The 15012-nt window shown below is 49.0% G+C and overlaps 2 long non-coding RNA genes across 2 annotated transcripts in view; both read left to right on the top strand.

Moving 5' to 3' along the window:
- LOC147649008 (uncharacterized) overlaps positions 1 to 15012 on the top strand; it is a 769650-nt gene that overhangs the window by 27813 nt on the left and 726825 nt on the right. The window lies entirely within an intron of this gene.
- Positions 2997 to 10230, top strand: LOC147649025 (uncharacterized). Its single transcript, XR_015279705.1, has 2 exons — positions 2997 to 7492; positions 7560 to 10230. It is a non-coding gene; the product is annotated as an uncharacterized LOC147649025 (long non-coding RNA).

Raw genomic sequence — 15012 nt, 5'->3', positions numbered from 1 at the left:
CAAAACCCACTCACCCTTCAACAGCCCCATCTGGCCTGTGCACAAGTCTGAGAGAGAATGGAGATTGACTGTGGACTATCGTGCATTGAATGAAGTGACTCCACCGCCGAGCGCTGCCGTGCCGGACATGCTGGAGCTCCAGTACGAGCTGGAGTCCAAGGCAGCGAAGTGCTACGCCACTATTGACATTGCCAATGCATTTTTCTCCATTCCCCTGGCAGCAGAATGCAGGCCTCAGTTTGCCTTCGCCTGGAGGGGAGTGCAGTACACCTGGAACCGACTGCCCCAGGGGTGGAAGCACAGCCCCACCATCTGCCATGGACTGATCCAGGCTGCCCTGGAAAAGGGTGAGGCTCCAGAACATCTACAGTACATAGATGACATCATTGTGTGGGGGAACACAGCAGCAGAAGTGTTTGAGAAAGGAGAGAAAATCATCCAGATCCTCTGGAAGCTGGTTTTGCCATCAAGAAGAACAAAGTTAAGGGACCAGCTTGTGAGATTCAGTTCCTGGGGATAAAGTGGCAAGATGGACAGCATCAGATTCCTACTGATATCATCGACAAGATCACTGCAATGTCTCCACCAACTAATAAGAAGGAAACACAAGCTTTCTTAGGTGCCATAAGGTTTTGGAGAATGCATATCCCTGAATACAGTCAGACTGTGAGCCCTCTTTACCTGGTCACCCAGAAGAGGAATAATTTCCACTGGGTCCCTGAGCAGCAACAAGCCTTTGCTCAGATCAAGCAGGAGAGCGCTCATGCAGTAGCCCTTGGCCCAGTCAGGACAGGACCAGATGTGAAGAACGTGCTGTACTCTGCAGAAGGGAGCCATGGTCTGTCCTGGAGCCTTTGGCAGAAGGTGTCTGGTGAGATTCAAGGCCGACCATTAGGATTTTGGAGTCGAAGCTACAGAGGGTCCGAAGCCAACTACACTCCCACAGAGAACGAAATCTTAGCTGCCTATGAAGGAGTCCAAGCCGCCTCAGAAGTTATTGGCACAGAAGCACAACTCCTCCTGGCACCCCGACTGCCAGTGCTGGGCTGGATGTTCAAAGGAAAGGTTCCTGCTACCCATCACGTCACTGATGCTACATGGAGCAAGTGGATCGCCCTCATCACACAGCGCGCCCATATTGGAAACCCAAATCGCCCTGGGATTTTGGAGATAATTACAAACTGGCCGGAAGGTCAAAACTTTGGTCTCACTGATGAAGAGGAGCAGGAACAAGTGACACGGGCTGAAGAAGCTCCACCGTACAACCAACTGCCAGCAGAAGAAACACGCTATGCTCTGTTCACTGATGGTTCCTGTCACATCGTAGGGATGAACCGAAAGTAGAAAGCAGCCGTATGGAGCCCCACACGACAGGTCGCAGAAGCCACTGAAAGAGAAGGTGGATCAAGCCAACTTGCGGAACTCAAAGCTGTTCAACTGGCTTTGGATATTGCTGAAAGAGAGAAGTGGCCAAAGCTCTACCTCTACACAGATTCATGGATAGTAGCCAATGCTCTGTGGGGATGGCTGGAAAGGTAGAAAAGGGCCGACTGGCAACGCAGAAGAAAGCCAGTCTGGGCTGCTGATGAGTGGAAAGACATCGCCACCAGGGTAGAGAAACTATCTGTGAGGGTCCGTCATGTAGATGCCCATGTCCCCAAGAGTAAGGCTAATGAAGAGCACCGAAACAATGAGCAAGTGGATCAGGCTGCAAAGATAGAGGTGTCAAAGATAAACTTAGATTAACAACACAAGAGAGAATTGTTCCTAGCCCGATGGGCTCATGATGCCTCAGGTCATCAGGGTAGAGATGCCACCTATAAGTGAGCACGGAACCGAGGGGTGGACCTAACCATGGACAGCATTTCTCAGGTTATCCATGACTGTGAGATGTGTGCCACGATCAAACAGGCCAAGCAGTTGAAGCCCCTCAGGTACGGTGGGCGGTGGTCCAGATACAAGTATGGGGAGGCCTGGCAGATTGACTACATCACACTGCCCCAAACCCACCAAGGCAAGCGCTACGTGCTCACAATGGTAGAAGCCACCACGGGATGGTTGGAAACCTACCCTGTGCCTCATGCCACTGCCCAGAACACCATCCTGGGACTTGAAAAGCAGGTCCTTTGGAGGCATGGTACCCCTGAGAGGATTGAGTCAGACAATGGGACTCATTTCAAGAACAGCCTTATAAACAGCTGGGCTAGGGAACATGGCATTGAGTGGGTGTACCATATCCCTTACCATGCACCTGCTGCGGGAAAAGTGGAGAGGTACAATGGACTGCTAAAGACTACCTTGAAAGCGTTGGGTGGGGGATCTTTCAAAAATTGGGAGCAGCATCTAGCAAAGGCCACCTGGATAGTTAACACCCGAGGTTCCACCAATCGAGCAGGCCCAGCCCAATCCGAGCCCCTGCATAAAGTAGATGGAGACAAGGTCCCAGCAGTACATCTCAGAGGTTTGTTAGGAAAGACAGTTTGGATCAATTCTACTTCGAGTACAGACAAACCCATTCGTGGAGTTGTTTTTGCTCAAGGACCGGGTTGCACATGGTGGATAATGAGGAAAGATGGAACAACACAATGTGTACCTCAGGGAGATCTGATGGTTGGGTGAAGATTATGAATAAATGCCCTTGTCTGTATATAATGTATGTGTTGTAGGGTTAAAATATATATATATATATATATTGATTTTGATAATAAGTTGACGATATGGGGATAAAGGGTGGAATGTCCTAGGGTGACTTTATGATACTGGTATCCCCAATCGTCTGGTTTATGTTATATATTAAGTCCTGCACCTTTAAGACTGTCTTTGAAAGCAAGAGAGGGGAAAGAAGAAGCGCGCAGTGTGTTAAGGAAAACATCACTCCCACACACCCTGCTCCTGGACTGTGGTGTCTGCAGCACGGACAGACAGCGGGACAGAGCTTCTCTCTGACTTTGAGTTAGTTTTAGCTAGCTGAGGCAGAGGAGTTCCCTGGACCCTTGTTTTTTTCAATTTTCTTGGATCTGTGCAAGCCTGCTCTGGACTGAACACCCAGCCAAACCCCGGGAGCTCACGCCTGTGGCCCACCGGGGCCTGGGCCTCGGCACTTTCCAGCGCTGGAGGGACTGATAAGAACCTGAGCGAGCCGAGCTACACCACATGAAAAAAGACTTTTCTTCCTAGACTTACCATCCCATCGAACAGCAAGAGGTTTTATTATTTAATAATTTTATTATTTAATATTACTCAATTTCTGTTAAATAAACAGCTTTTTACACTTCTCTCCACGGAATTTTTTTTTTTTTTTCCCTTTTCCCGGACCCGTTGGGGGGGAGGGGAGATCCCTGTGGAGATCCCCATTTGGAGTTTTCCTTCCTGATTTGCCCTAAACTAGGACACCGGTCTAAGGTCTGTCATCGGATGATCATGCAGGTCTTACAGCCAACCGACGCAAGTTGGACCACAGGAAGAATGTGGTCAGTATTCTTGAATAAGCCAGGCAAAGATCCCGGCAAAGTGGTACAAATTATCCAGCTCCCAATTGTGAGGCCTAAAGCAGTTGGCCCAACATTGTAGTACAGTCAGAAAACTCACAATTCAACAATTTGTACCCATTGCCTACACAGAAATCTTCTCCCAGTGAATCTAGAGCAACCGCTTCTCATTTGCTTTACCAAATGCTAGACGCTACCTTTTTGCCTTTAAATCAATCTAACCCCAATGCTACACAGTCTTGTTGGCTATGCTATGATACACAACCCCCCTTCTATGAGGCTGTAGCTCTTAACAGTTTACCTTTGTGGTCCAGCGCTCAGGCCCCGCTCCAATGCCGCGGCGGATCACCATCTCGTAGGATCACTATTAGTCGCATGACCGGGCGGGGGGTGTGCTTGGGCGAAACAACCACCGCTGACGAAGAGGTTTGTGCAACTACCATACAAACAGACAGATCCAAGAAATGGGCAATCGCCCCTTTGTCCGGCACATGGGTTTGCCACTGCACTGGGCTGCAAAAGCCCATGTGTTTTTACCGAAAACTTGAACGCTTCGGCTGACTTCTGTGTGCTAGCTGCTGTCATCCCCAGGGTCCTATACCATTCCGGAGAAGAAATGAACCAATACCTTGAGCAGGCCAGCCACCTTCAGAAAAGAGAGCTGCTAACAGGACTATCAATAGCAATGTTGCTCAGACTAGGAGTGACCGACGCAGCCACTGGTGTCTCAGCCCTGGTAACCCAGAGTCGGAGTCTTTCACAATTACAGATGACTGTAGACGAAGATCTGCAAAGGATCAAAAAATCTATATCCTTTCTAGAAAAATCAGTCTCCTCACTCTCTGAAGTTGTCTTACAGAACAGGCGGGGTCTTGATCTTCTGTTCATGCAGCAAGGAGGCCTCTGCCTCACCCTGAAAGAAGAGTGCTGTTTCTATGCACACCACACCGGAGTTGTGAGTGACACCATGGCGGAACTACGAGAAAGACTGACCTGACGGAAGGCAGAGAGAGAAGCCCAACAAAGCTGGTTCGAATCCTGGTTCAACCAATCCCCGTGGCGGACCACCCTAATATCCACCCTGATTGGACCTATTTCAATGCTAGTCTTAGTTTGATTTTTGGACCCTGTGTGTTAAACAAACTAACAGCTTTTATCAAAAGACGCCTAGAAACAGTTAATGTTATGTTAGTCCAATGCCAGCAGTTACTTTAAGTTTCAGTTTTAAAAGTTTTGGACATTCATCACCCTTTAACTGTGTTTTAGGCTTTCAGCAACTAACAGTTCCAATTCTTATAACAGTGCTACCTGTTGCAATTTATAGTGCTAATTTTAGTCCCCTTTGTAGTTCTTAAAGTTTACCACTTTAGATAGTTTTTAATACATCATGGGAAGGGGGGGAAATGTGGAGAAGTTCAGGGAGTTAGACTCACCGATTGGAAGATTTCGTGCTGTATGAGGAGACAGGGCGTGCCTCCCCCCCCTCTCTCCCTCCTACCCTTCTTCTCGTCCCGGTCAGTGCTTGACGGGAGCAGGCAGAAGTGACGCTGCCAACTTATGGAATAAGAAGCAGAACAGCTTCCTAAAAAACGCCATTTTGCCATGCACCACATTGGTGTCTGTGTGCATATGGTCCGAGCGGGCTTGAGGGAGCCGCTGTGTCGTCCTCGAGCCAGGCCGCCCTACCGAGGAACGGCGGCATGCAGCTTGTGAGGGCACGAGCACATCTCATCAGCTGGGTCAGTTAAGTACTGCTAAATAATGTCAAGGTTTTCCCACCTGGAATTGTACGATGTCAAGAGAAGGAATACTGATCTTCCCCTCAATTTGTGTTACCAATATTCTGTCTCTTATTTCATGTTCTTCCTCATTCACGAGTTTCCAGCTCTCCTGTTTAAATGGCCGTGTCTAAGGACATCTCTTAACGAGAGCAGCTGCATCTGTGTCCGTCCCATTGCTCCCAGACTTCCTCCTGTCCCTGTACTCTGGGCATTCCAATGTCTATGAAATGAGTGGCTTCACACTTGGAGCTTCAGGGAGTTGCCCAATCTTTCAGAACTTCAAATAACTCATCATGAAACATCTTAATTGTGTTCATGGCTCTTATAATTCCCTTTGTCTATATCTAAAAATGTTCCTGTATGGATATCCCTGGTGGATAGTGGGAATGTCAGGTGCTGCTGGGTTGTGTCACATTGCTGAGGGAAGAGTTTTGATGTTTTTCAAATGGTATCACGTTTCCATTTTTTCTGTTGGCCATGAAGAGAAACTTGCTGTGCCACTGAGTCTCCCCAGTTGCTGAGCCCCAAAGGACACAAAGGCGCTGAGTTGTGGTTCCCAGTGCAGTAGTGGCACTTGGAGCTCCCTCCATGGGCACAGCAGAGCTGCCGTGTCCCACAGAGTCCCTGGCAATGCAGGGATGAAGGGAACAGGCCAGGCTGTGGGGATCAGGGCCAGGGCACGGCCAGGGATTTGGGCTGGTTGTGAGGCCAGGGCAGGACGCGGCCCTTGGCCTTGCTGAACCTCATCCAATTGTGCTGGGCCCATGGCTCCAGCCTGCCCAGATCCCTCTGCAGAGCTTCCTGCCCTCCAGCACAGCCACACTCCCAGCCAGCTTGGGCTCCCCTGGCAGCTGCCTGAGGGGGCCCTGGGTGCCCTGGGCCAGAGCAGCAATAAAGAGATTGAACTGAGCTGGCCCCAGCCCTGAGCCCTGGGGACACCCCTGGATGTGGCTCCATTCCTCAGCTGCTCTGGGGGCCAGGGCTGGGATGAGAGCCCAGCCCTGAGATGGGGGGCTTTAGGGACAAAGGCTGATGGATTGTCAGCCATAAATGGTGATAGTAAAAGACTTTAAAATCATAGAAAATTTGGAGAGTGAGGAAGAAAGTTAGGCTTGGCAAGCCTTGGGAAGAGTGTTGAAAGTAGGCCCTGGGAAATGTTAGGCCTTGTGCTGGCTAAGATCATGTGAAACTGCACCTGTGTAAGCAGTATATGGTAAATGATACAATTGATAGATGTGATTAGATATAATTATTGTTTAAAGAGTAATGAGAAACTATGTTAAAGGTTTGAGGGGTATCACAAGAAATCCATGCTTGGGTAAAAACAATGTATACAATAGAACAATGTAAGTTTAATAATTAATATGTAAGTTATACAACAATAGAGTATAAGAACATGTTCAGCTCAAAACCAAGACGGGTCAGATTTGGGTATGTGTACCCCTGATACCCAGAGCTCTTCAATAAAGCACCTTCATATAATCATTCTGTGATTGTGTCCCTGAATGCTAACAAAGGGACTTGATTTTCAGATCTATTCAGAGTGATTTAGGAGGTGCTCAGGATCAATATCAACTGGAGATCGCTGATATCAATCTATAAACAGGAAAACAAAACTAAATAGGATAAAAAAACCTCTGCATTATTTAAAAATAAAGTATATTCTTTTTGAATACACTTCTAAAATATGTATAATTAACTACAGAAGAATTGAAGGTAGGAAATTAAATTACTCACAGGAGGTAGTCTTGTTGGAGCAATTTGAAATGTTAATGAATTTTTGGGACTGAATTCCTGGGCTGAAGAACTGAAGACGGAACAAGCCTCTGGAGAAGTAAAACTCATCAGGGAACCTCCCTCCAAGTTGCTGAGGATCCATCCTCAGCAGAGCAGGAATGAACAGATCCCAGGCTTTCCAGGCTGCTGAAGAGCTGTGAGCTCACGTGCAGTCCCAGGGGCTCCTTGGTGACATCCCAGGGCTCCTTCATCTTCCTAAGGCTCGTGAGGTGACAGTCCCAGGGCTCCAGGGTGACAACAGAGGTGTCTCCACACTGCCAAGGAGCCAATTTGTCACAGGCAGTGACAGGAGTCCAGTGGTGACATCCCTGTGCTGCTAAAGAACAGTGAGGTCACCGACACTGCCAGGGGCACCAGGGTGACATCCCAGCAGTGCCCAGGCTGCCAAAGAGCCGGGATGTCACCGACACTGCCAGGGGCTCCAGGGTGACATCCCAGCAGTGCCCAGGCTGCCAAAGAGCTGGGATGTCACAGACACTGCCAGGGGCTCCAGGGTGACATCCCAGCAGTGCCCAGGCTGCCAAAGAGCCGGGATGTCACCGACACTGCCAGGGGCTCCTGTCATGGGCACAGTGGGAGCTTCAGGCAAAGGTTATTAGAGAAGCTGCTGTTGGGTCACCAGGTGCAGAAAGGACCCCCAACACTCCAATTACACCCCAAGATCCCCCAAGCCAGGACCCCCAGGCTTTCTAAACTCCTTCTGTGAGAGGAGCCGGGGAGTGCCTGGATCCAATCCCAGGCACAGGATTTGTAAAGGATTTCTATGTAAAGGATTATAGAGGTGGAATTGAACCTTTGTACAACTTTGTCCCTCAACATGAAGAACAGCAAAGCACAAGTATTTATATACATATAGATGTGATTGATTAGGATCATGACTCAACAAAAAGGTCTTAATCAGAATTATTTACTCCACTGTATAGTGGCTATAACATATATCTTAACATAGTGCCCTAGGAAAGAAAAAACACTGAGATGAAAGAGGCCCTCAGGCTCCTGATCTGGACAGAGCTGACCCAGGGGTTTGGACAGTTTGGAGCCTTCATCCCTGAAGACCCCTCAGTGACCACCAGAGTGAACTGTGCATGCCCAGAGGGGTGTGGAGCTCATTACCATATGGAATGGGGATGGGAGAGGCCAAGAAATTAATATGCATGAAGCAAATTGTGCAATCCTATGCATATGGAATACCTTGGGGGATAAATAGAGAATGTACACCTTGTGATGTTTGCACACGTCTTTGGAGGATCAATCCCCCGTGTACCCGGGCACCTGTCAATAATAAATAATGAAACCTACTTTAAAACTCCTGCAGTTTTAGAGCCTTTCCATGTGTCAGTTTTGGGGAGCCAGGCAGGAGTCCTCTCTATCCCCCTGTGGGAGCACACGGGGGATGGACTCCCCAAGGCGCGCCCCGGGATCTTCTCGGGGTACTCCTCAACTGGTGCGCTCAGCGCAGGGATAGACGAGGAACCTGCTGCCCGTGGATCAAAGGGTTTGTATTATAATCCAGCCTCGGGGGGTCTGGACTAAAGGGCTGCTGCTGCTGAGCCGCAGGGAGACGTCCCTGCGCGTAGCCTCGTCCCTGCTGGGGTAAGGTGGGCTTGCAAGTGACCATGGGTCAGTGAGCGGTGCAGGGACCGCTTGGGCTGATTGCGCGGCCGGCAGGAGGGGACCGGCTGGGGCCGGCAAAGGGGGGTTCATTGACCAAAGGGATTGGCCACTGGCAATTCTGGGGGTGGCTGGAACGAACCCCTGTGTTAATGCTGCTGTTTGGTGAAGTGTGTTATGTCCAGACTTTTGGTTGTGTGTGAGTGACTGAGACTGTAGCTGAGACATGGTTAGGAATACTAGAAGAGTCGTGTGTGACTCAAAGACTGTAGGTTTGTCTCTTTCTCCTTCATTACAAGATTTTCAGCAGTCATTGTGTATTTTTGCAGAGCTTTCAGTGATTTGTGTGTATTTCTGTAGCAATACTGCTCTCTTGTGTCAAAAGTTATAATCCCAGCACACTGTAACTTTCCTTCACTTTCTGTGTTGGATACGCTGGGTGTTCAATCTTATTAGTCATAACAAGTGATGGAAGGGCTGAAAGAACACTACAAGCCTGGCAAGGCAAATTAAAGGACTACCTCTGCCCCAGAGGATTGGCCTGGACCCTTGGGAGTTTGTAAACCCAGGGCACCACTGGACAGACTGAGGGAACGAGCGGGTGTTATTAGAGGGAGTTTATCAAACTTCTGCCGGAAAGATCACAGCTTTGGACTGGGAGCAGCCCTCTCCTAAAGATCTGGAAATGCCAGAAGGGACAGAAGGGATGCCAGGAATAGTGTGTAATTGTGCTCTTGGGGTGTTTCACTCACAACAGGGACAACATTTTGCGTGGGTATTATTGCAGTGTAAGGTTTGTGCACCACGCTGGCACTGCTCTTCTGCCCAACAGCCGAGGGGGTGCCCGCAGTGTGAGCGAGGACAGGTTGGTCGTGAGCCTGAGATCTTAAAGCTTGTGTGTGGAAGGACCCATTTTGTGCCTCAGACTTGGGCTGTGCACAAAGAAGAGTGGGAAAAGACTGTGAGAAATTGTGAGTAAAAATGTAGGTAGAAATGGGATAAGACAAGAAGGAGAAGATAATGGGGGCAGGACAGAGCAAAGAGTACTGAGAGCCAGCCCTTATGTGTCTTATGTGTCTTAGCACATTGGAAAGAAATCACAAGCACTGGGGACACTGAGTGTAGAAGAATGCCTTGCTTCTCGTGACCATTGCTCCCTGGAAGGCCTGCACAACCCTGACTTTGAGTTAGCGTGAGTCCTTGGCACAACATTGTGCTAAAGATCAAAGGAAAACTAAGTGCTAATGTGGCAATGAATAGGATGTGAATTCAGGATGTGAAGTATGGATGTGAATTCTGGATGTGAAATCTGCAAAATGGATCTTGTGAAGCCCTCTACATGTATCTTATATAGCCTGCTTAATGTATCTTATGAGTTCTGTTAAAAGTATCTTATGCAGCTCGGGTGTCACGAGCTGGACCAATACTAATGTGGAAACTGATGCGTGAATAATGGCAATTATCCCATCATAATAGAACAAGTGTGGCATGTTACCTTACCAAATACTATAAAACTGTAGCTGAAACTGCAATAAAGTGGAACAAGTAGCTAACTCATACTGAGTTGTCTCGTGATTCCTGAACCCCTCTCCTGCAACTGAGAACAAAAAGAGTTCAATAAAATATTGTTCTCACTGGTGGCTGTTGGATCGCCTGGATGACGGTGCAAGGTGGCCCCCAGTAGCACAGCAGAGTACAACACCCTGCTGCAGCTCATGCTTTTCCTTAGACACCAGGGGAAGTGGGATGAGCTTTGGGGTTGTGATATGTTTTTCTCCCTCTGGAATAACCCTGAATGGCAGAGGGACTGTGGGATCAAAGCCCCCTCTGATCCTTTGGTGTTGGCCCTTGAGAAAGAAAATCAGGCCAACAAAGGGAAGCTCAAACAGTGCTGTTGGAGCTGCAGCCTCGGCCAGAGGTGCATCAGGCTGAGTAAGGCCTATCCAGCAGCAGCCCAGCAAGAACAGAACTGTACTCATTTAATCAGCCCTCCCTTTAGGAGGCAGCAGGAGGAAGAGGTGCACTTGGAAGCTCCATTTGCCCCTCTGCCCCCTCCACACCTGGAAGCTCCATTTCCCCTCCACCTCCTCCCGACAGCTTTAAGGGGGCATCAGCCCCAACACCCCCAGGTAGCCCGATTGCATCCCGGAGCAGAAAGCAGGGACTACAGGCACCCTTGTGGGAAGCAATAGGACCAGAAGGGACAATGGTAGTTCAGGAACCCTTTTCTCCTCTTGACACAGAGGCCTGAGAAAAGGTCACAAAAAATTATCAAAGTGACGCAGTAAACACTGCCAAATGTTTACGATATATAGTCAAACAACATAACCCAGATTGAAGTGACACACAATTGTTATTAGATGCATTAACCAAAACTGAGAAACAATTGGTTCTAAAACTAGCAGGGGACCTGGCAAAGGACCATTATCAAACATTACAAATGGATGGAAAAGAATACTTTCCTCTCCAGGACCCACCATGGGATCCAAATCAGTCGAGTGCAAGGGAAAAGTCAGAAAGCTGCCAGGAGTGGAGAGTGAAGGGAGTGGAGAGGGCTGGACCTAAAACCATGAACTGGGCAGCCTTATATGCAATCAAACAAGGTCCCTGGGAATCTCCCTGGGAATTCCCAGATCCTTGGAAGGACGCGATGCACAGACACACACCACTGGAGCCGGGCTCTGAAGTAGGAATACAGCAGCTAGTTCATCTATTTCTGGAACAATCCACGGGGGACATGAGGTGTAAACTCCAAAAGCTTTGGGGGGCAGATGGGTGAAACTTAGAAGCCTTATTGGAAGAGGCATGGAGAGTTTTCAGCAATTGAGAAGAGGGATATAAGCAAGAAATGGAGAAGCTAGTAGCAGTGGTACAGGAGGAAGGAAAAGGGAAAGGAAGGGATGGACAAGGACCACCCAAACGAGGCCCGTCTCGACTGGGTAGAGACCAATGTGTGTACTGTGGAGAATTTGGTCCCTGAAAAAATGAGTGTCCAAAGTGGAAGTGAGATGGCCAAAAGAAAGAAGGGAAAGGAGGGGTGGTTGCAGTCACACATCCACAAGAAGACTGAAGGGGACCCGGGGAGTCCACCCCAGCAGACCCTCTGGTTATAAAAATGAAACTGGGGGAACAAGACAAAGAAATACAATTTTTGGTTGATACTGGAGGAACTTAATTGGTTTTAATTAAGTCCTTGATAGCTGTGAGTTATGAGAATTATGTTATGGTCAAAGGGTGGGGTAGTTTAGCATTTAGGGAAAGAAGTGGGAAACACCCAAAGCAGTGATTCCTCTGAGAGAGGCTGTGGGGAGTTCCTTCTGTGCTTGAGATCAAGCCAAGAGCTGGCCAGTTCTGACAACTGACAGCATTCTGCACCACTGAAAAGTAACTTCACCTTTGTGAATGCCACCTTTTAAACCCCCAAGCCCAGGACCTGGTCTCTTTCTTTGCAGCCTTGAAAGGCAGCAGAGCTGTGGTGTGGCTGGCCCCGCTCCCCCGTGGCCTGTGCGGCCTGGGGGGGCCTGGGCCGGAGCCCAGCTGCTCCCGGGGGGAGATGGAGACTGCGGGATCCCCCCCAGGCCAGGCCAGGCTCTGCTGCGGTGCTGGCTTTCCCGGGAAGCCCTCCGGGTCCCGTTCCAGCGGGGTGGCCAAAGCCCTTCCCAGGGGAGCCCCCGGCCCCCAGGCTGGGCCAGGCCACGGCTGATGACACTCGCCAACACCCCCCTGCCCCCCGGCCCGCACAGACAGCTCCTGAGAGCTGGCACCAGCCACACCTGAAATCCCACACCACCACTGCCTGCCATGGCTTGGGACACATTTAACCCTTGCACTACACACAGGAGACCTGCAGACTTTAATCCTCTCTCCAGGAAAAGAAAAGAACCAAGTGACACGGAAAAAGACAACGTGAAACATCAAGGTCAGTAAAAGAAGGAATCAAGCCTGAGATGGAAGGAGAATGAGGAGATGCTCTAATAAGCTGAAATATTCTTTTGTTAGGGCCATGGAGATGAATAATAATGTTCTGAAAAATAACTCCTTGAATTCATGAAAGAGCATTGGGGGATTGAAGTATTCAAGCAGTGGATCTGGGCAAAGGTATCCATTGATGAAGCCAAGCAGATGGTGGAGTAGCTGTGATCCCATGAGAGCTTGAACAGAGAGAGAGGGAGATGAGAGCTGATGAAGACCCTTTGCCCCCACAGAGAGAAGAAGAAAACCTCTGTTCTCAGAGATGAAGAGAACCTTTGCCTTTGAATAACTCATCCTTAAAATAATACCCCTAAGCTCATGGCCCATGAACACACTTCTGAGTGGTGTGAAAATGGGAGGAGAGGGCAGAGTTTGTGCCCGGGTGACTGCTATTTGTAGAACTGAAAATTGACGAGAAAGATGTTTCTTGTGGAGAACTCTCCATGGCATGACAAGAGAAAACTCCTCTCCCTGCACAGACTGATGAAAAGACTATTGTATAGTTGGCAATGCTTTAACATCCCTGGTTTTGTCTCTGCCATTTCAGTTGGAAAAGGAAAAGTTGAGAGGGGGCAGGAAAGGTTTCTGGAACTTTATTTCTTGTTTCTAATTCTTGTAGTCCTATTCTTAAAGTTTCTTTATTCTTTTTAAGTTTTAAGCCTGCTTTGCCCTTCTTCTAATCCATATCTCACAGGAAGAAGGAAGTAATCTAGTGATTTTAGCGAGAGCTAAAACCCACCACACTCAGCCACTCCTGACAGGACTTGTGCTCCAGACCCCTCAGCAGCCTTGTTGCCCTTCTCTGGACACACTCCAGCCCCTCCATGGCCTTCCTCAATTGGGGGCCCAGCACTGGACACAGCACTCGAGGTGTGGCCTCAGCAGTGCCCAGCACAGGGGAAGAATCCCTGCCCTGATCCTGCTGGCCACACCATTCCTGATGCAGGCCAGCGGCCATTGGCCTTCTTGGCCACCTGGGCACACTGCTGCCTCATGTCCAGCCTGCTGTCCATCAGTGGCCCAGCTCCCTTTCTGCCTGGCTGCTGTCCAGCCACTCTGGCCCCAGCCTGGAGCACTGCAGGCCTTGTTGTGGCCAAAGTGCAGGAGCCGGCACTTGGTCTTGTTCCACCTCACCTTGTTGGCTTTGGGCCCTGCATCCAGCCTGTCCAGCTCCCTCTGCAGAGCCCTCCTGCCCTCCAGCACATCCACACTCCCAGCCAGCTTGGTGTCAGAATGGTTCCAGGAGGCCCTGCAGTGTCACAATGGTCTCCACGGTTCCATGACACTCCGTGGAGCCACAGTGGATCCTTGGTTCTTTGGGCCCTGCAGTGTCACAGTGGATCCTTGGTGCTTTGGGCCCCAATTGGATGATGATTTTGTGAACCCTGCCTTTTACCCTCCCCAGGATATCTCTGATTAGCTGATGCTTTGGACCCTCCCTTTGAAACATCTCCCTATTTCAGCTGTTGCACGCTCCCATTTTCTGTCTTTTGCCCCCAAGATTCCCCAGAGCAATAAATCCTCTGTTATCCCATGCAAAAGACCTCCCTCTTGTCCTTGTCTCCCCAGAGCTCAGACTGACAGACAAAAGTTAGGCTGAGGGTGCTCACAAGTTGTGGGAAGGGTGCATTGCTCCCCGGGGGTGCTGGAGGGGGGGGCATGAACCTACAGGCCAGGATAGTTGGCTGTGGAAAGCACCCTGTCCCTGAGACTGGCCCTGGAACTTTGATCTTTAGTTTGTTAAGTTGTTGCTTTTTCTGCAGGGGAGGGTGGATTTTTGTTGTGCTGGCAGCTTAACATCAAGGAAAATGGGTGTGAAATTGTCAGCACAGCAGAGAGGGATCTATTTTCCAATTTTGGGTACCCTGGAGGATGGTGTAATAAATGGAATTGATTTGTGCTAACTCAATTGTAACTGTTAATAAAGTTATTATAAGAAGCAACCAAAAGAATCAGTGTTTCAAGGCAGATGCAGCCCTTTACAGATGTTACATGTTAAAACTGAGGTACAGGATGTAGTTTGGAAGATAAGTGATGTCCCAAGAGGAAAATGGCCTTGAGATGGACAAAATTAGAATGACTTTAGGCATTGGCCTAAAAATCAGTAAATATCAGACTAATGAGTAGACTTACATAACAACGCTTAGTACGCATACACAAACCTGAAAGGTTATCCAAAGGACAACGAGGAAGAGGAGAAGCCTTTGCCAAAAGACCCCAAAAGCAGACTGAAGACCCCCTAACAACAAGTGGAGCATGTGCTGTGAAGAATAGTGACGTAAAGTCGGAAAAACGGGAAATAGAATGAAACTTATGGGAAATTAATGAATATGTATAAGCATACAGTATACAAGTTTAGCTTG

The sequence above is a fragment of the Cyanistes caeruleus genome, chromosome 28 (assembly GCF_971803275.1).
Source record: "Cyanistes caeruleus chromosome 28, bCyaCae1.hap1.1, whole genome shotgun sequence".
In the NCBI taxonomy this organism is placed as follows: domain Eukaryota; kingdom Metazoa; phylum Chordata; class Aves; order Passeriformes; family Paridae; genus Cyanistes; species Cyanistes caeruleus.
The sequence above is the reverse complement of the archived record's forward strand: the minus strand, read 5'-3'. Positions and strand labels throughout refer to the sequence as shown.